A 26,061-nucleotide genomic window follows, 5' to 3' on the forward strand; every position below is an offset into this window, starting at 1 on the left:
GAGTGGGCATATAACTTACAATTACAAAGGGAAGAGATAAAAGCTCCCCTGTGTAGAAGATGGTTGACATAATTGAACATCAATGCAGATAATTCGGGGATTTATATACATTTAAAAGAAGATCTATCACAGCAATTGTTTAGGTTTTATGCAAGGACTGGCATTTGGGGCCTGGATTTATCCCCCATTTGGACAGTGTGCCGCAATGTATTAATTATTGCTGGGATGGACAATAACTCATATCATCTATAAGTGAGTCATACACACTTATATACTCTGAAGTAGTCTCTAATGCTTCTCTTTAGAGAGAAGGCGCATGCGTCTGCCTCACAATTTATTCAATGAGTGCGCTTTTGGGTTTGTCCATTCCCATCCTTATGACTAGCACGCCCTGGGGTGATGGTATACAAAATATTAAGAAATAAAGTAAAAGTCTGCAGTGACTGTGTCGTAAATGAACCTGAGATAGGGAATCTTTCTTTTTAGTGACTAGAAGGACTAAAAAAAAAATCTGATTTAATGTTAATGATACCCACAGTAGCTTTGTCGCCCTTCGGTTCGGTGTTACTGCTCAACAGGAGTGTAGCTATATGGGTGGTTGAAAAAGCAGATACTGGTGACAAAGGTGGTCCCAAAGGCCCATCTGCAACATACAAAGACACCAGTATTATAAATGACACATGATAGTTGGGGGGCACTGTTACAGATTTTGCATCGGGGCCTAGAGGATGGGGAATATTTACAGAAAAGCAGTTGTAGTTTGTTTAAGAAATAATTTATATTATATTGGAAATGCGGAAAAAAATGTAATTCTGGTCACGTGTTAAATTTATTATGATTATTACAGTTATCAAATATAAATATAATATTTGCTTTCTTATGATATATATTAAATAAACTTAAAGGCTTTAAAATGTGTCTTTATTACGGCTTTGTGAAACCGTTCTAACCTTGTAAATTAAAGGAGTATTTCGAGATCCAGGTGAATTCACGAAAAACAGCGTAGCTATAGGGGGTGCAGATATAGCAGTCACACCTGGGCTTTCGTGCCTGAGGGGACCCAAGAATCCCTATTCCACATAAGAAGTTACCAGTATTATAAATGGTACATGGTAAGCAGGATCATCAATACAGATTTTGCATTAGGTTTATGGGCTTCATGTAATTCCTCTGCCTGCTATGCTCAATGTAGGAAAATACCAATCTTTTAAATATACTTAAATATACCAGCTGCTTTGCCCGCTCTGTGTTTCTGTTTTGAATCCCGCTTAGTGACATGACATCCATTGAGCTATCACATTAAGGTGGTATTACACGGCCCGAAGTGGGCTGTGTAAACGAGCGCCGATTAACGAGACAGCTCGTTGTTCGGAGCTTGTTTGCTCCTTTCACAAGGAGCTTGTTTGGGGACGAGCGCTCGTTACTCCGATCACTCGTCCGCAATAGTTTCGGCATTTAATACGATGCAATCAGCCGATGAACGATGCTCGTTCATTGGCTGATCGTTTCCCTGTTTACACTGGGCAATTATCGGGAAGGAGCGTTCTGTGTACGTTCATTTGCCCGATAATTGGCGTGTGTAAAAGGGCCTTTGCATGACTTTGGCGGCCAACATGGAATGGCAATGTGGCTGCAAAGAAGATTAAGTTAATGCGCAGATAATGCGCTCATGGCCTAGAGTATATACTACTTGATCCCATAGTTATTGTGCAGGGGGATATAAAAGTAGTGCAGACCAATAGTATACACAGGAATCCATACTTAGATATAAAAAAAAGATACAATATATTTTAATGTATAATATATAGCTCTATATACAGTATAATAATAAAATAGGTTGTAAAATTGCATTCATTGCAGTTAGTGTGAAAAGACAACCATAAACTGATGTCAATCCATACTCCTACCCCTATAGATCAGATAAAGTGTATACTCCAGAGACCTATAGCCTAGAGCCAGCTCCCGCATTGATTTTGGGACACTCCAGGGAACGATATACATCGATACTAATTTATTCAGCTAATCAATACAGCATCTCGGGTCTAATTATTATTCTGTAATAGATTTTGCTCTCTTTATATGATAAGTAAATTTAATTATACTTCTATGATGCATAAATCAAATTGGGTTTAATTTACACAAAATTTATATACATTTATCTTACCCAATAGATGTTAATTATGTTTCATTATGTGTTTGATGTGATGATATTAACATTTGATAGATACCTCAGCTCAGATCCAAAAAGCTTTACGTTTTTCTAAAGGAAAATTATTCTAAAAATATATAGGCAGCAATTAGTATAATGAATTCAACAAGGACACTACGTGCATGAGGTGACTTTGCTTCTACTGCTTTTCTGTAAATATTCCCCATTAGAGAGGCCCTGTTCATTGCCAATGTCATTAGTATAACTTTTCATTAACATAACTTTTAATTAATATAACTTTCCATTAATATGTGTCAGTCAGATATGTCAGAAGAATTAAATGGGTACAATTGGCCCCTTCTGTCTTGGGCGGACAACCCTGGGACCATAATGAGGGACCCATATTGATCTATGCTATGGGGCCCTCCCTCTTCTATGTACACAAAAGAAAGGTACCTGAGTGCCCTCCATAAAGATGAATTAGAAAAACTCATTCAACGCCAATGCTTCTGGCAGCAGCATCTAAGGGGTTAAATGGCTGAGATCGGAGTTATCTCTGATCCCAGCCATCACAGTGAGGTGTCAGCTGCAATATACATCCGACACCTGCTGGGTATGGAGCGCACTCAGCCTGTGACATACAGCCATGACATACAGTTACGTCAAATGTCGGGAAGGGTTTAATCTCAAAATTATTTGAGGAACCTCCATCAAACCTTCCAAATTATTGTTTGACATTCTTTAGTAACCCAAATGTATTTTTCTAACTAAGTGGTGTAAGAAGCTTCTTTTCTATCTAAGGCAAAGTAAAAAAAATAAAAAAAATAACCCTCTTGCGCAACATGGCTGCAATATTCGCTTAAAAAAGTTCAGCAGGCATCAAAAAGTAAAGTTAGCCGTATATGAATAATTCAGCTGTGAGACCAATACGCAAACAGCAAAGTGATAGATTTACCGATCAGTTTCGGGTTGGACTTTTTGTGATGGTCAACGGGGTCACCCACAATGTTGTTTCCCATAAGAACCAAACTTTAACTACTTACAGACCATCAGACTTGCTTAAACTGGACTAAAAAAAAGGGTAGGTATACACAATGTGTTTTTAGCATGAGTTTTTTTTTTTTTCCCGTTGATGAACTTCGATTGAGAGGCATGGTAATTTATACCTAAACAAAAAAAAAAATGCATCCCAAAAAATACAGCAGAAATGCAGTGTAAATCCAGGCGAAGAGATTAAAATCTGATAATCAGTATCAGGTGGTTAGTGATAAAGTTAAAGGAGTTGTCCAGGCACGGACAACTGATGACCTATACACAGGATAGGTCATCAGTATATCACTGGTCGGGGTCTGACACCCGGACCCCCACCGATCAGCTACTCTGGCTGCCTCCGGGCACCGGATGTCTATGCCGGAAACAGATGACTCCGGTCATGGAATAGTGGTCGAGCTGCAATACTGCAGCTCTGCTCCTATTCAAGTGAATAGGAGAAGGGCTGCAGTTCTGCAGCAAGGCCACTCAACAGTGGTCGGAGCCATCTGCATCTGGCTCTGAACATTGCAAACCCTGCATAACACCAGCGCCCGGAGGCAGCCGTAGCAGCTAATCGGTGCGGGTTTCTGGGTGTCGGAAACCCCACCGATCATATACTGATCACCTATCCTGTGGATAGGTCATCAGTTGTCCGTGCCTGGACAACCCCTTTATTAACATACGGCTGGCCAACAGTACAAATAATGTCCCTATACCTGGTCAGTGGTATTACCAGCCTCCTGGCATACAGTGGTCAGTAGAAAATTCAGGAATAATTGATATAATACTATCTCACTGATAACCAAGGTTTTCGTTCCGTTAAATTGTAAATATGACTGCCTGATTTGAACGATTAAAATAAATTTATTAAGATATTCTTAAAAATGGGCCCTTAGAGCCAAATTAACAGGCTCAATCATTAGGTCAGCTATTATAATATATATGCTGAATCCCAATGATTGACTAGTAATAGCGCCGTACCACGCTACACCTTGCGCTATGTTGCGCTCGTCCGGCTCTTAAAGCCACGTACAATACTCTGGTCAGCAATAGGGTCAAAACCTCCAAGGTCTGGTAGCAAGCCCCCTATTACAAGATCCCTGACCAGTATTCTTCTCAAAGTTAAATTGTTAGTTGTGATACTCTATCGTTAATCCTATACGCGTTTCAGAACCACCGTTACTGGTGGAACCTCTTCAGGGATTATTAGTGTTAAACGATAATTTTTGATTTAAATGCCGGAGCGCACGGTTGTGTGCATTAATGAACCTCCCGGCCCGTGCACGATCAAGATATAATGGTCGCACACGAGCCGGCGAGGTGCCGGTCTTTTAAGCGGCTAGGGCCCGCCCCCCATACTGACATGCCCCCGGCGTACCACCAATCCACATCCGACACGTCACTCAGGACCTGTCAGGATTGTGGCACGCCTCCAATTTTCGGCAGCCAATAGGGTATATGTAAGACGACTAGCGTCCCTAGTAACGCTGGAGATCCAAAAGCGGATCTAATACTTCAATGGGGAACATTAAACTGTGAGTGGATGCAATGTCCTAAGCAGAGGACAATGCGCCGAACAAACGGCCCAAGACCCCCACTACTACTACCAGATTGCAGAGTGAACACAGTGCACGGCATAAGATCGTCTGAATGACACCACAGTTGCGTCTCGTTGTTATGACGACCACCGGACGCATACATATCACTGGGTAGGTTACAATCATGCAACGCCACTCCTCAACGATATCGAAATGTTTAAACCTCCACAGACATCTACAAGGTCTTCTAGGGTGTACTTATTACTATATCAAGGTGGTACATAACCATAGTACGAAGTAATTAGACAGCTACCCTGACTCACAAACCATGTATCCTTACAGTGTTCTATCTCTCCCTGGATTTAGATTAACCCCTTCTCGTGTATACTAAAGGGGACAAAATCAACCAGCTTGTAATTCAAGGGTACACGGGTTCCTAGACGTTAACCTTTGTGGATGACAAAACGATGTCATAGAAAACAAGCATAAGAAATTTGTTCGTTCATACCCAGGGGAGCAGTGGTGCGCAGTCGAAAAATCCACTGTGCTTCCTTTTGAAGGATAATTTTATTCAAATTCCCTCCTCTCATAGTGGGTCTCACATATTCAACACCTTGGAATCTCAGAGAGGAACTATCCCCATTATGAAATTCCCATACGTGACGAGATATCGGGGTATCCTCCTTCCTTCTGCAATCCCCTATATGATCCCGTATCCTCCTCCTGAACTCTCTGATAGTTTTGCCAACATACTGTTTTCCGCATATACAGGTAATCATATAGACAATGCCCTTAGTCCGACAGTTGATATACGTTCTGTTCTCAAAAATCCTTCCCGTACTCGTGCTCTTGAAAGTCGTGCCACATTGAATAGAGGCACACGCCTTACATGATCCACATCTATACGTCCCTTTGAGGTTACTATTGAGCCACGTAGTAGAGGGGTCCTGTCTACCCATATGGCTATGTACCACATAATCCTTGACATTCCTACCCCTCCTGAACGTAATCAAGGGAGAATGTCCCACCAAATCTCCAATATCTGGATCAGCCTCAAGAATCCCCCAATAACATTGGAGGATTTCTCTTACCTCCGAACTAGCTGAGTCAAATGTGCCAATGACTCTGATAATATTGTCATCACTTTGCTTTGGTCTGGGATTCAATAAATCATCACGGTTACATCCTAGGGCGTTCTGATAAGCCCCTCTTAGAATATGTCTCGGGTATCCTCTATTAATAAATCTGTTTTCCAGTTCACATGCTGATATTTTGAAATCAGATACAGTGGAACAATTTCGTCGTGCCCTCAAGTATTGACCCTTTGGTATTCCCCGTTTTAAATTCATAGGGTGACAGCTCTCCCACCTAAGTAAGCTATTTGTGGCCGTTTCTTTACGAAACATGTTGGTATGAATATTTCCACCCGCGGATTTCGATATCACTATATCCAAAAATGTAATTTTATTCATACTAATTTCTGATGTGAAAAACAAACCTTTATCATTTACATTCAGTATAGCCACAAATTTCTCAAACTCCACCTGGGTCCCTTTCCATAATATTAAAATGTCATCGATGAATCTTATCCATAGTATGATATGCGATACCCATTGTTCCATTTCTTCACAGAAAACACATAACTCCTCCCACCAACCCAGGTATAAGTTCGCATACGTGGGTGCACAGGGGCACAACTAACAATTTAACTTTGAGAAGAATACTGGTCAGGGATCTTGTAATAGGGGGCTTGCTACCAGACCTTGGAGGTTTTGACCCTATTGCTGACCAGAGTATTGTACGTGGCTTTAAGAGCCGGACGAGCGCAACATAGCGCAAGGTGTAGCGTGGTACGGCGCTATTACTAGTCAATCATTGGGATTCAGCATATATATTATAATAGCTGACCTAATGATTGAGCCTGTTAATTTGGCTCTAAGGGCCCATTTTTAAGAATATCTTAATAAATTTATTTTAATCGTTCAAATCAGGCAGTCATATTCATATATAGAAAATTCAGGATCTTATTTTAGTCGATTCTAATGCTACTTGGCAAACTATGCTGTTGCTCGTGAGGACAAAGAATGGCTATGAATAACGCTCAAAAGACGGACAGATCTTATTTATAAAATACTACAAAATACCGTTGGTTCAGTAGACATCATAATTTGATCAATACGAATAGTAAATAGGAAATGTAATTTCACTTATTTTATCTGTTAAAACACATACGTTCCAGGAAAGTGTTTCTTCTGAGTATGAAATGTACTCAAATTGCTTGGCATTCCCCTTCTCCCACAGTGGATTCAGCTGGCAGCCACACACAAATATATTTCCAATAAACTCTACAGAGCGTAGGAAAGATTCAAATATGTTGGCTGTGATGATGCATCAAGAGACCTAAAATATAAAAATAAGGCATTTACATTTTTATTGTACCTATCATCACTGAAATTCTAAAAGGGTTATTTCCATCACAGAAAGTGGTGGCATATAGTACTTCTAGGATATAGCATCACTATGATTGGTATGGGACCACATTCTGATATTAAATGGGCCACAGGGGTGCTTTAGTGCTGTGCCCCCTTTAAAGTTTTCCCCTGTACATTGGTGCTCATGGCAGGAAACAACCCCATTGAAATAAGCCGTGCTGCCGTTTCCTGCAGAGTGTGTGGCCAGCAGCACTGCTGTGCAGGGAAAAACTGTGCAGCAGCTCTGCAGCCCCTTCAATCTCAGGATCAGTAGATGTTCCACCAATCATTGTTGGATCCCCACCGATCAAAGAGTGGAAGTATATTCTAGTGATATGCCATCACTTTCTGTGATGGGAATAACCCTTTAAAGAAGCACTCCGAGTTCGTCCCCCCCATTGGCATATGTAATGTAGTATAATGTGGACATATGTATTGACTTACCTGGTGCTGTGTTACACGGGCCCCCGCTCTGTTCCATGCTGCCGTGAGGTCACGTGATCTGTACTCTAACAATTTAAATCCTACAGGATCTACTGTAGAAACTGAATGTCAGTTTCTCAATGCAAGTCTATGAGACACAACGAGACTCTCATAGACTTGCATTGGGAGCCTAATTAATGGTCCCTACAGCAGACACTATAGGATACAGAAAGTCAGTACGAATAATACATGACCCCACGGTGGCCCAGAACATAAAGAATGCTTCTTTAAGAATGGTGCCCTCACGTCCAAAGTTACATTTTTCATTCTAATAAAACACCACAAAGTACATAGTTCAGCCATAACATTAAAACCACCTGCCTAATATTGTGTAGGACCCCCATGCTGCCAAATCATATCTGACCCATCAAGGAATAGATTCCACAAGACCTCTGAAGGTGTCCTGTGATATCACCAAAAGGTTAGCAGCAGATCCTTTTAAGAGGCTCTGTCACCACATTATAAGTGCCCTATCTCCTACATAAAGAGATGGGCGCTGTAATGTAGGTGACAGCAGTGGTTTTTATTTAGAAAAACAATCTATTTTTACCACTTTATGAGTGATTTTTAGCTTTATGCTAATTAGTTTATTAATGCCCAAGTGGGCGTGTTTTTACTTTAGACCTAGTGGGCGTTGTACAGAGGAGTGTATGACGCTGACCAATCAGCGACATACACTTCTCTCCATTCATTTACACTGCACTAGCGATATAGCTATATCGTTATGTGCAGCTACATACACACACTATAACATTACTACAGTGTCCTGATAATGAATATACATTACCTCCAGCCAGGACGGGATGTGTATTCAGAATCCTGACACTCTGAATTACGTTTGCCTTGCTGAAAATCTGAGAAAATATTCATTAGAACGGGGCTGAGCTTCAATACCAGACACAACCCATGGGCAAGAGAGGTGCTGTTTCTAGGAAAAAAGCTGACCCTTTTTGTAATCCCATACAACTCCTTTTAACAGCTCTTTTGCATAGATGAGTAACTGTAATGTCTTCTTTTTCCCTACAATGTTCTTTAGTCAGTTTTGGATATTATAGTCATCTAGAAGTTTATTACCACATATTTATTTTGGGGTCTATCCTTTCTTGTTCTTTCTATGGAGAAGAGATAGACCCCTTGTTGCAGAATGCTTTAGCACACAATCTCTGCTTGCATTATTAACATAATATCATTTACTTTTCCTTTATGATAACCATCAGCAAAGCCCAACTTTAGAGTCCAACTTTCTTCAGCTTTCATTAGCCATGTGAGTCCATATATGCCATACCATTTTTTAGTCAGTTCGATGGCAAGTTTTATACCCCCAGGGAATTTCTCTTGAGAATAAGCAATCTATACAGTTGTGAACTGGTGGATTTATTAGGGGAAGCTTACGGTCTCTTTGGGAGATGAAGCATGAGTTATGTCTGGACAGTGTAATGCTTAGTAGACTGTTTTGCAGCTTGTGCAATACAAAGTTTATGAATCTATAAGCATCTGATTCGGATCACTGAAGGACATCCAAGAGCAGTTTGCTTATCTCAAAGAACAATGGGTCTTTGGGGATTTGCCTGTACTGTGACTCTAATTTGTGGCCTTTATGAAAGGGATTTAATATTATTAAAATACTCCACTCAACCCCATATAGCATTACACACCACTATTGTCATCACAAGCCAAGGGCACTGATAACTCATTCACTGCCCCGAGTTAAAAAGTATTGAAAATCTTAATGAAACAAAAACACAAAAAAATCATACTGACTGAATCAATAGGACTATTGGTCAGGAAAATTACACTTATACAGCTTCTATCAGTCAACTGAATTACGCAACAAAACAGCTTTCCTAACTGTTTTATAAACATTTATAATTAGATATGAGCTATTTTCTCAAAATTAATTTTGGATCTGATTCGATTATATCGGCCATACGATTCAGTCTGAATACATTTGCCACGAATCGCAAGTGCCCCGATTGCCATGAAAACACATGTCTGACTCTCTGATGTGTTCTAGGACTGTATCCTACCACTTTATATTCAGTGAAAACTCCACAGACCACCAGCCCTTATCCTGACCGAATTTTTCTGTAATCGATTTTCCATACCATTATAGTCTATGGAAGCTGCCCTTCTTTAAGCAGACTACCCGCTAATCTGACCAAAGACCACTTTTTTTTAAGCACATTTTTCATTTGGAACCCCTTTGAAAAAGACCATAAATTGGACTTACATGTGCTGTAAATCATGTGGACTTTGGTATTTTTTGCCTCGCCGCATCAACAAATCGGAGAAAGCAGAATGAGTGCACTTGCTTGACACATCAGTGGGGTGAAGCTGCCAGAATTGCACTGCATAATTGGAGCAGTAGCAGCAGCATTTCCAACACCACAGCGCATCATAGAAAAGGAGGAAGGATCCTGTCAGAGATCATGATTCACCAAACATCCTGCACAATTGTTGAGCAAGGGAGCCTGCAGACTGCCACTGAGGTGTCAGGGTTAGCAGTAAGGGGGGTATGGAGAGAGTAGCCTGACTGGGGTCTAAGAATGATTGAAGTAATCATCTGTACTGTACTGAATAGGAATGAGAGGAGGAGCCATACTGGGTACCAAATGGGGAACCATGTTGGGGGACCAATATTTAGAGGGGTGCCATGCTGGGGACCCAGAATTACAGGGGTGCCATGCTAGTGACTAAGAATGAGAGGGGGCCATGCCAGGGACTAGGAATAAGATAGGGCTATGCTGGGAACTAGAAATGAGAGTGAAGCCATGCTTCGGACTAAGAATGGGAGGGGAGTCATGTTGGCGTCTAAGAATAAGAGGGGAGTCATGCTGGTGACTAAAAATCAGAGAAAGAGCCATCAGGGGACTAGAAATGAGAGGGGGAGCCATGCTGGGGACCAATAATGCAGGCCCAGTGTATTACAATAGGAGAAGCTGAAAGACGTGGGTCATGTCACGTGCCCCTCCATCAGTGGCCATTTTTGAGACGAAAGTGGAGGGGCTTTCTGGGGAGGAGACCTGGATCAAGGGGGAGGCGCTTCAAGTAAAAAAAAAGAGAAAAAAAACCTATAAAGCACTCCAAGAACAAAAGGTCGTGTGGATTCCCAAGAGGAATTATTCATTTATTATTCATTCCACAGGGTTCGGTATACATAGAGTAGAAAGAGATATACATGCAAGCGATCAGTTTAGACGTTTCGGCCTAACCTAGGCCTTTCTCACATTCGCTGCAAAATAGAAACAAAAGTATACAATAATATAGAACAATTCTTTTAGAACTAGGAAAAATAAATAACGATATATATCAAATAAAACGTTCCAATATAAAGAAATACAAATAAAAATAAAAACATATACAAGGATAATTCAATGTTGTACATGGTATTCTGTGTAAGCAGTAAGGTATAAACCATATTGTCTGACTTATTCAAAAGATAATCTCCTAAAATAAAATACAGAAATGCGCAAAGGGAATAGAACCCCTGAAATATATAAACACTGTTTCTCTAGGATGCGAACATACATAGTGGGAGAGGTATTATAAAAATACCTCTCTAGACCATACCATAAAATACCGGTTTTAGAAATCAATGGTGCATAGTGATATAGATAAATACAGGGAAGAAACGAAGGGTAGAGAAAAAATAAAGCAAACAGATATACGAAGGGATAAACTGCTGTCTGTATATAAGAGTAGAATAGTGTCATACCTGCAAAAACTCAGGACGGATGTATAGGGTACATTGGCGTCTGCCAGACGCTCTAAAGTGTGGGAGATCACACACGAGCGTCTGTCATTTAAAGCGCCCACTGTACAACCGGAAGTCCGGTGTTTGGCACGCAAGTCGGTGCCGACGCATGCGCAGAATGGGTAATGCATTCCCCTAGTGGAACGCAAGCCATCTCAGTAGTTATGACGCCCCATGAAGCCAGCATATGATGTAGTGTAAAGTCAGAACGTCCAGGGTAAATGCTGAAAGTCGGCTTTGTCTCGATACAGTGGTCGTATTAATGAATGAATGAGTATACATCTGGAATATTTAAAGGTTAATGTATAATGAATACTTCAAAGGGATTAGGCTAAGGATGAAATGGGCGTATTGTTAAAAAATTTACTAAATAAAGATCTAAATTAAAGGCATATATGTTGTGTAATATGAAGTAAATGAGGAACCAAAGTAGTTATAGAGCATTTAGATATGGCCTATGTGCGTTATGTTACAAATGAGAACAAATATGATATATAGAAAAATGGAGATAGAGAATGTAGGAAAACGGATAAAACTATAGTCTAAGGAACGAAAAAAAGAAGAAAGACTAAAGTAGGTGAAGCCGGTTTTATGGTACCTGTATCTGGTCGTCAGCTCATTCTAGCGTGCCTGAGAAAAAAAAAAAAAATGGTATTAATAACATAGATCGCTGTGGTTGACAAAAAACATAGTAATGGTATCAACATAATAAATCGAATTCCCTGTTCAAGCCTTTAGGTGTCAAGGTATCTAATGTATGAATCCAATAGGACTCACGTTGTTTTAGTAAGTGTATGTGGTTGCCACCCCTCCTAGGTCGTAGGACCTGCTCAATAATTTGAAATCTCAGCTGAGAAATATTGTGGTTGGATTTGAATAAATGATCGGGGAGTGGTAGCCACGTTTTCTTGCATCTGATAGTGGATTTGTGGCTTGAAATCCGGTCTCTAATATGTTGGGTTGTTTCGCCCACATAAGTCAAACCACAAGGACATTTAATTAGGTATACAACGAAATTTGAGTCACATGTGAAGAAACCTTTAGCCGGGAAGATTTTGTTGGTATGGGGATGTTGAATTGTGTCACCTCTAATAATGTTGGAACAGCACGAACAATGCAGACATGGAAAAGTGCCATTACGTTTAGTCTGCAAAAAGGTTTGACGCGGTACTTTAGAAAAGCTGCCAATATCAGCTCTAATAACACGATCGCGTATATTCGGAGGCCTCTTAGAGCACATCATCACTGGATTACTGAATTCCTCGATCTCAGGGTAGGCGGTATGCAATGCCTACGTACGCTCTGTAATAATTTTGGTATTAAGGGATGGTACGTCAGTATCAGTGGTAGCCTAGCTTGTTTTGGACCTCTGGCCTTAATCTCTGAATTAATCCCTGTGAATCGATCCAGTTATTTTGATAAAAGTCATCTGGGATAGCCCCTCTGCTCAAATTTTCTAGACATATTTTGTAACCTAGTTTTTTTAGTATCAATATCGGATACGATTCTAGAAACCCTCATGAACTGAGACCGTGGTAAGGAACAAAGCGTGTTCCTAGGATGGTTACTGTTGTAGTGCAATAAACTGTTTCTGTCTGTGGGTTTTGAGTAGAGGTCAGAGCTAAGGGAACCCGTCCCATCCAGTCCAATAATAGTGTCCAAAAATGAGATTTTTTCTTTGCTAAAGTTAAGGGTGAATTTAAGTTCATCTCTCACCTGATTAATGTAAATGACAAAGTCATCAAGTGATCCCATAGGGCCATCTCAAATGCAGAAGATGTCATCTATGTATCTAAACCAACATAGGGCATGCTGTATAAATAGAGGATTGTTGTACACATATTCCTCTTCAAATGAAGCCATATATGCATTAGCATAGGGGGGGGCAACGTTTGAGCCCATGGCCGTTCCGCATGTCTGAACATAGACGACCAGATACAGGTACCATAAAACCGGCTTCACCTACTTTAGTCTTTCTTCTTTTTTTCGTTCCTTAACTATAGTTTTATCCGTTTTCCTACATTCTCTATCTCCATTTTTCTATATATCATATTTGTTCTCATTTGTAACATAACGCACATAGGCCATATCTAAATGCTCTATAACTACTTTGGTTCCTCATTTACTTCATATTACACAACATATATGCCTTTAATTTAGATCTTTATTTAGTAAATTTTTTAACAATACGCCCATTTCATCCTTAGCCTAATCCCTTTGAAGTATTCATTATACATTAACCTTTAAATATTCCAGATGTATACTCATTCATTCATTAATACGACCACTGCATCGAGACATAGCCGACTTTCAGCATTTACCCTGGACGTTCTGACTTTACACTACATCATATGCTGGCTTCATGGGGCGTCATAACTACGGAGATGGCTTGCGTTCCACTAGGGGAATGCATTACCCATTCTGCGCATGCGTCGGCACCGACTTGCGTGCCAAACACCGGACTTCCGGTTGTACAGTGGGCGCTTTAAATGACAGACGCTCGTGTGTGATCTCCCACACTTTAGAGCGTCTGGCAGACGCCAATGTACCCTATACATCCGTCCTGAGTTTTTGCAGGTATGACACTATTCTACTCTTATATACAGACAGCAGTTTATCCCTTCGTATATCTGTTTGCTTTATTTTTTCTCTACCCTTCGTTTCTTCCTTGTATTTATCTATATCACTATGCACCATTGATTTCTAAAACCGGTATTTTATGGTATGGTCTAGAGAGGTATTTTTATAATACCTCTCCCACTATGTATGTTCGCATCCTAGAGAAACAGTGTTTATATATTTCAGGGGTTCTATTCCCTTTGCGCATTTCTGTATTTTATTTTAGGAGATGACTCTCTAATTTATTAGATTATCTTTTGAATAAGTCAGACAATATGGTTTATACCTTACTGCTTACACAGAATACCATGTACAACATTGAATTATCCTTGTATATGTTTTTATTTTTATTTGTATTTCTTTATATTGGAACTTTTTATTTGATATATATCATTATTTATTTTTCCTAGTTCTAAAAGAATTGTTCTATATTATTGTATACTTTTGTTTCTATTTTGCAGCGAATGTGAGAAAGGCCTAGGTTAGGCCGAAACGTCTAAACTGATCACTTGCATGTATATCTCTTTCTACTCTATGTATACCGAACCCTGTGGAATGAATAATAAATGAATAATTCCTCTTGGGAATCCACACGACCTTTTGTTCTTGGAGTGCTTTATAGGTTTTTTTTCTCTACTAGTGGGGTACAACCCGAACCTACATTAGCACCAACGATTAGGAGTGCATCCTTACTATTCTTTTGATCAAGTAAAAAAAAAAACAGGGCCAGAACTTCTAAACAAAGTTTATAAGTAAGTCCCATACAGTAAATCCCCCTTATCCAGTAATTAAAAAACATATTTAAAGCGGCAGTCTCCTTTAAAAGCCTGCATTAGTAATGTCGACCACCTATACCTCTTATGATGGGCTGTGCTACAGGGATAGATAATCGCAGTGCATTTTGGGAAGGCTGCCTGCATGGTTCGAATTTGGGAAGGCTACCTACACTACTGTTCGAATGGATCTAAGAATATCCAAAACGGCAAAGGCTCAGCTAATGATTACCTCCAGAAAGATCAAAGTAGATCTGAAGTTACCAGTGAGTACTACTATCTTAAGACGATTAACCCCTTCAGGACCAAACTCATTTTGGCCTTCAGGACCAGCCCCATTTTTTCAAATCTGACATATGTCACTTTATGTGGTAACAACTTTTGAATGTTTTTACCTATTCAAGCTACTCTGAGAACGTTTTCCCATGACATATTGTACTTTATGATACTGGAAAAATTTGGTCAATAAATTCATTGCTTATTTGTGAAAAACACAGAAACTTAGAGAACATTTGCAAACATTATGATTTTTCTCATTTTAAATGTATCTGCTTGTAAAACATAGTAATACCACACAAAATAGTTAATATTTAACATATTCCATATGTCTACTTTATGTTGGCATCATTTTTTCACCCCTCGTAGTATTCAAAACCGTATTCAGAAAGTGTTTCAACCATTTAGGTGTTTCACAGGAATTGAAGCAAAATAGAGGTGAAATTGACAAACGTAATTTTTTTTTGCCAAAATTCCTTGTGTGGCCCTTGTGGCCCTTGTGGCCCTTGTGTGCTAATGAACTGAAACACAGGCCTCAGAAGCAAAGAAGCATCTAGTGGATTTTTGGGCCTCCTTTTTTAAGCATATATTTTAGACACCATGTCCGATTTGAAGAGGTCTCATGTGCCAAAACATGGGAAAGCCCCAAAAGTGACCCCATTTTGGAAACTACACCCCTCGTAGAATGTATCTAGGGGTTTATTTAGCATTTTTGTGAAATCGCTCAAAAAGTGACTCTACACCCCTTGAGCAATTCATCTAGGTGTAGTGAGAATTTTGACCCCACAGGTGTTTCATAGTTTTATTAGAATTGGGCAGTGAAAATAAAAACAATCCTTTTTCTTCAGTAAGATGTGGCTTTAGATCAAAATTTTTCATTTTCTCATCAGATAAAGGAAAAAAAAAGCAACATTTGTAAAGCAACTTCTCTGGAATACGGAAATTCCTAATATGTGATATTAAACTGCTGTTTTGGCACACGGTAAGGATCAGAAGAGAAGGAGCACCATTTGGCTTTTGGAACACAGATTTTGCTGGATTGGTTTCTTGACATCATGTCGCGTTTGCAAAGCCCCTAATGTACCAGTACAGTAGAAACTCCCCAAAAGTGACTCCATTTGTGATAGTACACTCCTTGAGGAATTAATCTAGGGGTGTAGTGAGCATTTTTACCCCACAGGTGTTTCATAGATTTTATTTGAATTGGGCAGTGAAAATAAAAAAAATTTTTTTTTCCAATAAGACGTAGCTTTAGCTCTAAATTTTTCATTTTCTCAAAACATAAAGGAGAAAAAGCACCCCAACATTTGTAAAGCAATTTCTCCAGAGTAAAACAATACCTCACATGTGGTCATAAATGGCTGTTTGGACACACAGCAGGGCTTAGAACGGAAAGAGCGTGATGGCCACAGCAGCCGTTTATTTATAAAATAATCTGAAAAAAGGGAAATGATCCAATCATTTTATAAAACCTCGAGAATTCTCCACAGTAGAATTCCCTCCAATATTTCACCTGCCCCTAGCCGGGTCAGTATGTTTGTAAAAATAAATAATTACATCAACAATAAATAACAGATGTAAATAACAAATTCACATAAACTAAAGACAGGGGAAGTCCTTGAAGCTATTCTTTTTGAGATAGCCATCTGCAAACCACCACATTTATTACCTCCAGCCGTAACCAGGCTCGGAGGCACCGCTCGCCTCTGCAGATGGCTCCGAACAAAACCCACTTCAAAGGGATAACACCCTAAAAATTCATCCACCATTATTCCTTTTTGGAGGGCGCATACCCCCGATGCGACCCCCCCCACCAGTTTGTACTGACCAACCTCAAGGACTCCCCCTGCCACAGCGAAATAGACCCTTGACCACCTCAAGCCTGTGAGTCCCTCCAAATGACTACTTCCCTCTCGATACCCTCTGCCAAATTCAGACTCCATAAATCCATACCAACCTCGTTAAGATGTACCCCGTCATTCCTCCAAAATTTGCCCTCGCCAGACTCCCTATGCCGGACACAAACACCCCATTTCCTGGCTACAAATTTGGAAACTGCCCTATTAACTTTTATCTGCGCCTTGTTAATCCGCTCAGCGGACTGCGCTAAACGCCAGTGCTTCCTAGGGACAATATCGGACCATACCACAACCAGGCTGGGGTTTGTAACCCACAAACAAAGCAGGTCATGCCGATTATCCCGGACCAGTTCGCGAAATGGGCGGACACCCATATCGTTCCCGCCCACATGTAATGCCAGTATCTCAGGAACCCGATCTTACTGGGAGCAATTTTGGAACTCGAGCAATACCCGGCTTCATAGCAAGGCTCGGAATCCCAGCCAATGCAGTACTGCGTCGACCCAAGGGATCCTTAGTTGTTGGCCGTCGGGCGAACATCCGCCCTCAGGGCCCCCCAATGAACGAAGGAGTGCCCCAATATCCACACCAGGCACGGGCGGAGGTCTGTAATGAAAGGGAACACACACGCATCCTTAAGCAAACACACCAGTAACCACCACGGCGTAACCCACCTCCACACAAAGTAAAATACTATTGTCAAAACATCACTTACAACAAAAGAGGGCGAACATAGGACCGAAACCTATTAGATTCCCACCTCCCAATGCGGCAAACCCCTGCCTCATCCAGACCCCAACGTGCAGCCTCTATCGCCGCACCTATCCGAAAGGAATGGGACGCGTAGCCGTCAAACGTTTTTTAAAAACCGCACAAAACTGAAATCTAGAAAGAAAAGTTCCATCCTCGTGGCGCAACAAAGGGGCACCCGATGTACTACTTGGAGGACTAAAATCATGCATACACCGCACCAGTAAAACCGCAACTGCCGAGAGAGCAAACAAAGCTATTCGCTTATATCACGGACACAGGGTATGTGGACCCAGCAGGCCGCTCCGCCGTAGCGGGGAGGCAGCTGACCAGGTCACAGTCAATACGAAAGTCAATGGCAGACAGTCACGCTTGGGTACCTGAAATAGTCCGGACGGTGGCTGTGGCTTCAGCATGGATGGAGGCTGGTGCGGCAGGTCGCGCCAGACGTGGCGGGTGGTATCCGATGAAGCAGAAGACACTGGACGTGGCAGAAGACACTGGACGTGGAAGAAGACACTGGACGGGGCAAACGACACTGGACGTGGCAGACGACACTGGACGTGGCAGACGACGCTGGACGTGGCAGAAGATACTACTTCAACACAGGTAGGCACAGGAACTAGAACAATACGGAATACAGGAACGGGTAACAGGGCACGGGTAACAGCTGGAATGGGAAACACTAAGGAACCATTTGCAAGACAGACTGGGATAGACTAACAACGCTCAGGCAAGGATCAGAAGGGCTGAGGCCTTCTTATAGACCAGGAAATCAGGGCAGTTGATGATGATGACGAATAATTTGTGCGCACGCTGGCCCTTTGTGGCCATGCACGAGCGAACGCGCGCACCCTACAGGACACAGCAGGACGGAGTGGAAGTGGGCGCTGGCTTCTCCTAGGGAGGAGACAGGGACCAGCGCTCATAGATCAATGGCTGCGGGCGTCTGGGGGTGAGTAAACCCGACGGCTCGCGGCCATGGACGTTACAGCTTACCCTTGCCCAGCTGATCAGTTTTTGACCGACGCCAAAAAAATTCCAGTCTGTCATCGTACACATCTACCTCATGCCTTCTAAGCCCCCCTGCGCGTGAACTGATAGGAGAGACAAGCTCTCCTATTCGAAAAGCTCAAATAAACGCCAGAGAAAAAGCGAGCCAGAACAATCGTACTTCAAAAGGCGAGCAGCAAACCCCCTCGACCGCCATCCTGAGCGAGCAAAGGAGTGAAAACAAAACCGGCCGCCTGCAGTCTAAAACAGCCCTACCCTTTAAACACTTGTCGTACCATAAATTCTTTAGTGACATCCGTTAAACCGCACAATTTTAAACCGAAAGCCACCGCCGAGACGAATTTACTAACTTTTGCCACCGAATAACATGCCTTGTACATCTCTTCTAACCAAAACAAGAGGGAAACCATCCTGTCGCGATCCGTTTTGACACAACCTAAGCGTCTTACCCGCTCCTCCCACTGACTCCAACTGGCCGATTAAGAGACCCAAGTGGACCCCGCCAAAGACCTTTTAATCAACCTGCCTGCTGAACGGAAACCAGCTCCCAAAGATGATCCGGGCAGGCTGTGCCGATTGGTTCCACACCCGATGCCAGCTGACGAAAACGGTCCCACTGAGAGTCAGAAAGAGCATCAGCAAAGCAATTATCTACACCTGGCACATGAGTTGCCACCACCCACACAATTAATGACAAACAAACCAACACCAAATGTCTCTACAATTGCACCACAGATGGAGAAGACGCTGTGATATTATTAATTGCCAATACAACCCCTAGATTATCTCAGTGGAAGCTAACCTTTTTGTCCCTGAGCCTATCCCCCCAAATGGTCACAGCAACTGGGGAACAACTCGAGCAGGGCCAGATTCTTTGTGAGACCGCTAGCGACCCATGTTGACGGCCAACCACCTGCGCACCATGAACCCCCGCAGTAAGCACCAACACCCCCTGCACCTGACACATCCGTGAAGAGATCCAAATCAACGTGTCTATCACCTGCGACATCCACAAGGAGCGGCCATTGTATTGGCCAAGAAAGTCAGCCCATACCCTCAAATCCGCCTTATGCTCTGCATTTAGTCGCACAAAGTGGTGTGGCTTCCTCACGCCTGCAGTAGCCGCCACCAACCTCCGACAAAACACCCTCCCCATTGGCATTATCCTGCAAGCAAAATTTAACTTACCCAACAAAGACTGAAAGTTCCGTAAAGTAATTTTGTGCAAATGACACGCCCGCCTAACCACTTCTCCGAGATCCCGCAACTTATCTTCAGGAAGTCTACATTCCATAGCCACCGAATCTAACTCGATCCCTAAAAAACACCTTGAAATCCCCTGAAACCTTCTGCAACGCAAACAACAAGTTACCACATACCGGGGATCCCCGGGGGCCGACGCACAAAAAGTCATCAAGATAGTGAATTAAAGAATCCACACCCGCTACCGCCCTGATGACCCAATTAATAAAGGAACTGAAAGCCTAAAAATATGCCCAGGACAAAGAGCAACCCATGGGCAAGTACCGATCCACATAAAACCCCCCATCCCAAAAGCAGCCCAGCAACCGCTGACTGTCAGGGTGCACCAGCAATAGTCGAAAAGCCACTTCAATGTCTGTTTTTGCCAAAAGAGGGCACCGCCCGGCCCGTCGCACCAAACACACCGCCTTATCGTATGATGTGTAAACCACGAACTCAACTCTGGGGCACACCTAAAGGAGAAACTACCAAATCCCCAACTGGGTGTAACGACGGGGGGTAGGGAAACGGACAAGTGAGCCCTAATCTACCCGCCACTCTGTCCTTGCCTACTTGCAGCGACCCACCCTAGGCGACGGGGTACAACTGGGCGACGGTCCCTACGCTCAGTAAGTGCATGAGACAAACATACAAGGGAATACAAAGCAAAGGGAAATGGGCAGTTGCCCACGGCAACACCGTGAGCAACCAGAGTGGTGAACGAGCCAAGTCAAACCAGGAGTGCACGAGGTACCAAACGCAGAGCAAGAGAGTAGTAGTAAGCCAGGGTCAGTATGGAGCAGGATCAAATAGTTAGGAGCTGTAGTTGGGCCAGGAAACCACACGAGAAGAATCACAAGCAAAGGAGGAACAGGAATGGCAGGTATAAATAGACAGAGGGCGGAAGAGCGGCTGTGTCTGGCCAGTCTGCGATAGGCTCTCCCACTCCTAAGCCTGCCATCCTGAGTGGTGGAAGATGGAGTCAGTCTCAGAGACGTAGATTCAGGTGCAGACTGATTACCTATGGGAGTTAACCCCCGAAGCTGTGCCTGGCAGATCCTTTACACTGGGGGAACAAAAAAATGGCTCGCCATACGGCCTAACAGCACTTCCTTGTGAAGTTTTGAGGAAACCACCTCAAAATGCTGGTAAGCCAGCCGAATATTCCTACGGGTAACTGGCACAGAATGCGGGAGAGAGGGGATAACAAAACTAAAACCATCATGAAGCAACTTAGCCGCGGCCCTATCAGGATAATCATTTATAAGGGGCCATCTTTCCCAACCTCACCGGCGCCACTCCCTTGACCAGCTGAACCGGGCTGGTTGCCTGCTCGTTTCCCTTTTCGCAAACATTTTGACGCTCCGAGTGAAGCCCTGTTGCAATGTGAGCAAACATTGAATTTGCAAGTGGAACCAAACTTGCACTGACCATCATTAAGTTGCCAGCAAAATCCAAGTTTTGACCCGGCGCCCTGGCTGGACTGACTGACCTGTCTCGGGAAAGGACTGACCCGGCTTCACCGGAGCAGTCACCCGCAACCGCAACCATCTTTCTGATCCTACCTGATAGATGGATGAACCACCTTTCGCTAACGAAACTGCTCGTCATACTGCAACCACGCCTGACCCCCACACGCTCGATGTGCTTCGCCTATCGCATCTTGATAGTAGAAAAGCGCCGAGCAGTGTTCCGGAGCCTTTTCCCTGACCACGTTGGCGAGGATAGCAAAGTCCTGTAGCCAATTCACGAACGTCTGCGGTATGAGCCTATACCGCCGACGTTCCTCCTCCTCCTTTTTATTCTCATCATGTTTGCTTTTGTCTAACTTAAACTTAGTCAGTGGCAGGAGAGAAAAAATCTAATCACTGCCGGGGACACAACCTGCGCAATAGGGGCAGGAGCCCTGTCTAACCGCCCGACTAACTCACGCAAGCAACCCACTAACTCCGCCTCCCTTGCAGCAGAAAACCCGCCGCCCCCCCATCAGCCCCGACATAAAAACTGCAGGATACGGTAAAGAAGGAGATTCATACTCACCGGGCTGCCCAGGTGCTGTACTCCTTCCAGCCGGAACATCTTGCCCACGATGCACTTCCATCACTTCACCATCTTCTACTTCAGCCCCTGCCCGCGGCTCCTGATCACATCGGCAAGTCCTGCAGGGCGATCCAGAAAAATTGCCCATCCCGACAGATGCCAGCGGTCTTACCCTGGAACGGGTCGTGCTGTGGGAACAATCATGGGAGGTGGCCAGACAAAGCGACCTGCTGCCTGCCAGCTGGGATCCATACTGCAGACCTCAGACCTTGGGAAGATGCTTGTCCTCTCACCGTTGCCTCTCTTGAGCGTCCATTCCGCAAGGAAGCACGGCCCCTGGCTGGAGCATCACCAGGCGGGGCTGCAGACATCTTGAAACCAGGCATGGAACCCGAAGGAGGGTGCGTGGCCGGGAATACGGGGTTGGATCCCCTGTTGACCGCTGAGCCCCGCCGCGGCTGAGGATTCCTGCCAGGCCGAGGCTTTGGAGGAGGGGGAGGCCACGCCGAAGCCCGACCTGCAGCTTCCCTGGAGGGGCTCCTCCTGCGGCGCCTGGCCCATGGGATAACGTCCGGGCTCAACCTCCCCAGTGGACGAAAGTACGGTGCCGACCGCACTGACCGCTGTCCCCGCTGCACCTGAAGCCGCACTAGCCGGAGAAGAATTCAAAGATAGCAGCTGCACTTCAACCACCGCGCTGCCGGAAGTGGAGGGAGAGCCGGAACTTCGTGCAGCGGCGCGTCCCGAGTATGCGACACCTCGCCGAGACCTCCGAGGCAACACGTCTGAGGAAGCAGGTGAGCCCATGAGAGCCCTTACGTGCTACTCTAGCCATCCAGGATCCCGTTCGGCAGCGAAAGCCCGGAGCCTCTCCAATAAACGATCCTCGGACGCCATGCCAGTTAACACTTTAACTTTTACTTTCTATTTGACATTTACTGTCTCTTTGTTTTTTACTGCTGCTCTTCTCTCCGCTTCCCTCAGACTGAGAAAAGCGGGAAAAAGGCAAGAAATATATAACGTCTCACCCCACATACTCCTCCCTGTCTAATGGCAAAACAACCTCCCCCTCACCCAACCTCTTGACCGCTCTATGACCCCTTTCTCTAATGTCTTACCCATTACTCCCTCCTAATCCTGTCATGGAGGCCTCAGTTGTGTCTGGCCGTTCTTTTTTTGCCAGAGCCGAACATTAACGATGAAAAAGTTGTGCCCTTTGTGCACGAGCCTGGCATTCATAGTCTGACTTAGAAACATTGCATGTTTTGCCAATGGATTTCTTGCTGGAATATGATCCTGACAGATGGAATTTCTTTTTCGTTTTCTGTTAGTTTCATGCCTTCTGGGTAGTTGTGATATGGTGTACAATAAAATTGCTATAGTTGCTTCTTACTATTCCCTTATGATCTCCTTTATTCAAGTTTTTATTAAGTCTAAATGCTCTACATGCTGGTAATTCCTCCTTCATTTCATTGCTGAATGACATTTTCTAGCATGCCTAAATTCCAGGTTTATTGCTAACATGCACCATGTATGTGCTTATGTAAAGGTTATGTACATATTTGCAATCTTTTTAAAGCTTTAATATATCTAGGATAAAATATAAAGCAGCTTTGCAGAAAACCTTGATTAAAGTTTCTCTACCGTTCTGTGCCTACAGCTCCTATGCAGACCTATGTGTCTATGTTACCGAGTGTGCATGTGTATGGGGTCATAGGGAGGAATAGCTGTCAGCTGACATTTATCTAATGTGTATGGCCACCTTATACATGTTTGCAGGATTAGACTACACACTGGGTTTATTTGTATTCTGTAACATGTAGGTGTACAGGGGAACTGCAGGCAAAAAAAATTGGATATTTGTAATCCGGGATATTTAGGAGCCACCCGTGGCAGATTTTTTTGAGGACATTTTCTGCAACTGAAAATCAGTTCCATTCATCTAAAGGTATGTTCACACGCTAAAGTAAAAATGGCTGCAAAATACGGAGCTGTTTTCACGGGAAAACAGCCTCTGATTTCAGACGTTTTTAAAGCATCAAACGTATTCTGATGCATTTTTTGGAGCCGTTTTTGGAGCCGTGTTTCTATTGACACAAGGAAAAACGGCTCCAAAAACGGCTCAAGAAGGGACATGCACTTTTTTTTACGGAGCATTTTTTTCTGCGACATGTTTTTCCCATTGAAATCAATGGGCAGATGTTTGGAGGCGTTTAGCTTCCGTTTTTTTCAGGCGTTTTTCTAGGTGTTTATGCCCTGAAAAATGCCTGAAAACACAGCATGTGAACATACCCTGAATGAAACTTGCAGAAATCCATGAACCTGCTGCAGAAACAACCCCATTCAGATCAATGAAACTTATGTTCAGTTGAAAAAAAAATTCTGCAACAAAATGTACTGTGTGACTGCACCTTTACAAAACTGCTTTATTGTTTTTTTAAATGTAAAGCTGTACTTGTCCTTTGACTTACATCTACAAACCATCTCAAACCATATCTGTTGAGGGGCAGAGTCAAGTGTCATTTTTTTTGCTAACATTGATTTTAAGTTGTTTTCTAGTTTTATACAAATTTCCCAATATACTTCCTACAACGATTCCTCAAAAGCTCTGCTTGCTGTAATTTAATAGGAACCTTCATTGTTTACTTCCAGTGGATAAAAATCTGTCCTAGTCATATGATGAACAAACAGGTGCACGGCTCGAGTGTCGGATTCCGTATCGCAAACCCTCAGCAATTTGCAGTGCAATACAAGTTGATGGGGTTTTAAAAACCCCTTTCACGTGTGTCGCAAACATTCTGCATGGGAATACGAGCCCATAAATGTGTCACTTTATGTGGTAATAACTCCGCAATGCTTTTGCCTATCCAAGCGATTCTGAGATTGTTTTCTCGTGACATATTGTACTTTATGTTAGTGAAAAAATTTGGTCGATAAATTCAATATTTATTTGTGAAAAACTTAAATTTTAGCAAAAATTACAATTTTTCTCAATTTAAATGTATTTGCTTGTAAAACAGATAGTAATACCACACAAAATAGTTACTAGTTAACATCCCCCATATGTCTACTTTATGTTGGCATCATTTTTTTTTCACGTTCTTTTATTTTTCTAGGACGTTACAAGACTTAGAACTTTAGTGGCAATTTCTCATATTTTCAAGAAAATTTCAATAGGCCATTTTTTCAGGGACCAGTTCAGTTCTGAAGTGGCTTTGAGGGCCTTCTATATTAGAAAGTCCCTATAAATCACCCCATTTTGAAAACTGCACCCCTCAAGGTATTCAAAACCACATTCAGAAAGTATTTGTAGAGGTGAAATTAAGAAATTTCATTTTTTTGCCGAAAGTCATTTGTAATAGAAAAAATTCTGTAACACAGAAGGTTTTACCAGAGAAACGCAACTCAATATTTATTGCCCAGATTCTGCAGATTTTAGAAATATCCCACATGTGGCCCTAGTGTCCTAATGGACTGAAACACCGGCCCCAGAAGCAAAGGAGCACCTTGTGGATTTTAGGGCCTCCTTTTTTTAGGAATATATTTTAGGCACCATGTCAGGTTTGAAGAGGTCTTGTGGTACCAAAACAGTCGAAACTCCCCAAAAGTGACACCATTTTTGAAACTACACCCCTCAATGCATTTTTCTAGGGGTATAGTTAGCATTTTGAACCCACAGTTTTTTTGCAGAATTTAGTGGAATTAGTCTGTGAAGATGAAAATCACAACATAATTTTTTTTTCATTTTTACAAGGAATAAATGAGAAAAAGCACCCCAAAATTTGTAAAGCAATTTCTCCCGATTACGGCAATACCCCATATGTGGTCATAAACTGATGTTTGGACCCACAGCAGGGCTCAGGAGGGAAGGAGCGCCTTTTGGATTTTGGAGCGCAGATTTTGCTGGATTGGTTTTCAGTACCATGTCCGGTTTGCAACGCCCCGGAGGGACCAAAACAGTGGAAACCCCCCAAAAGTGACCTTATTTTGGAAATTACACCCCTCAAGGAATTTTTTAAGGCATATAGTGAGCATTTTTACCCCACAGGATCTTTTTTAGA

The sequence above is a fragment of the Rhinoderma darwinii genome, chromosome 3 (genome assembly GCF_050947455.1).
Source record: "Rhinoderma darwinii isolate aRhiDar2 chromosome 3, aRhiDar2.hap1, whole genome shotgun sequence".
In the NCBI taxonomy this organism is placed as follows: domain Eukaryota; kingdom Metazoa; phylum Chordata; class Amphibia; order Anura; family Rhinodermatidae; genus Rhinoderma; species Rhinoderma darwinii.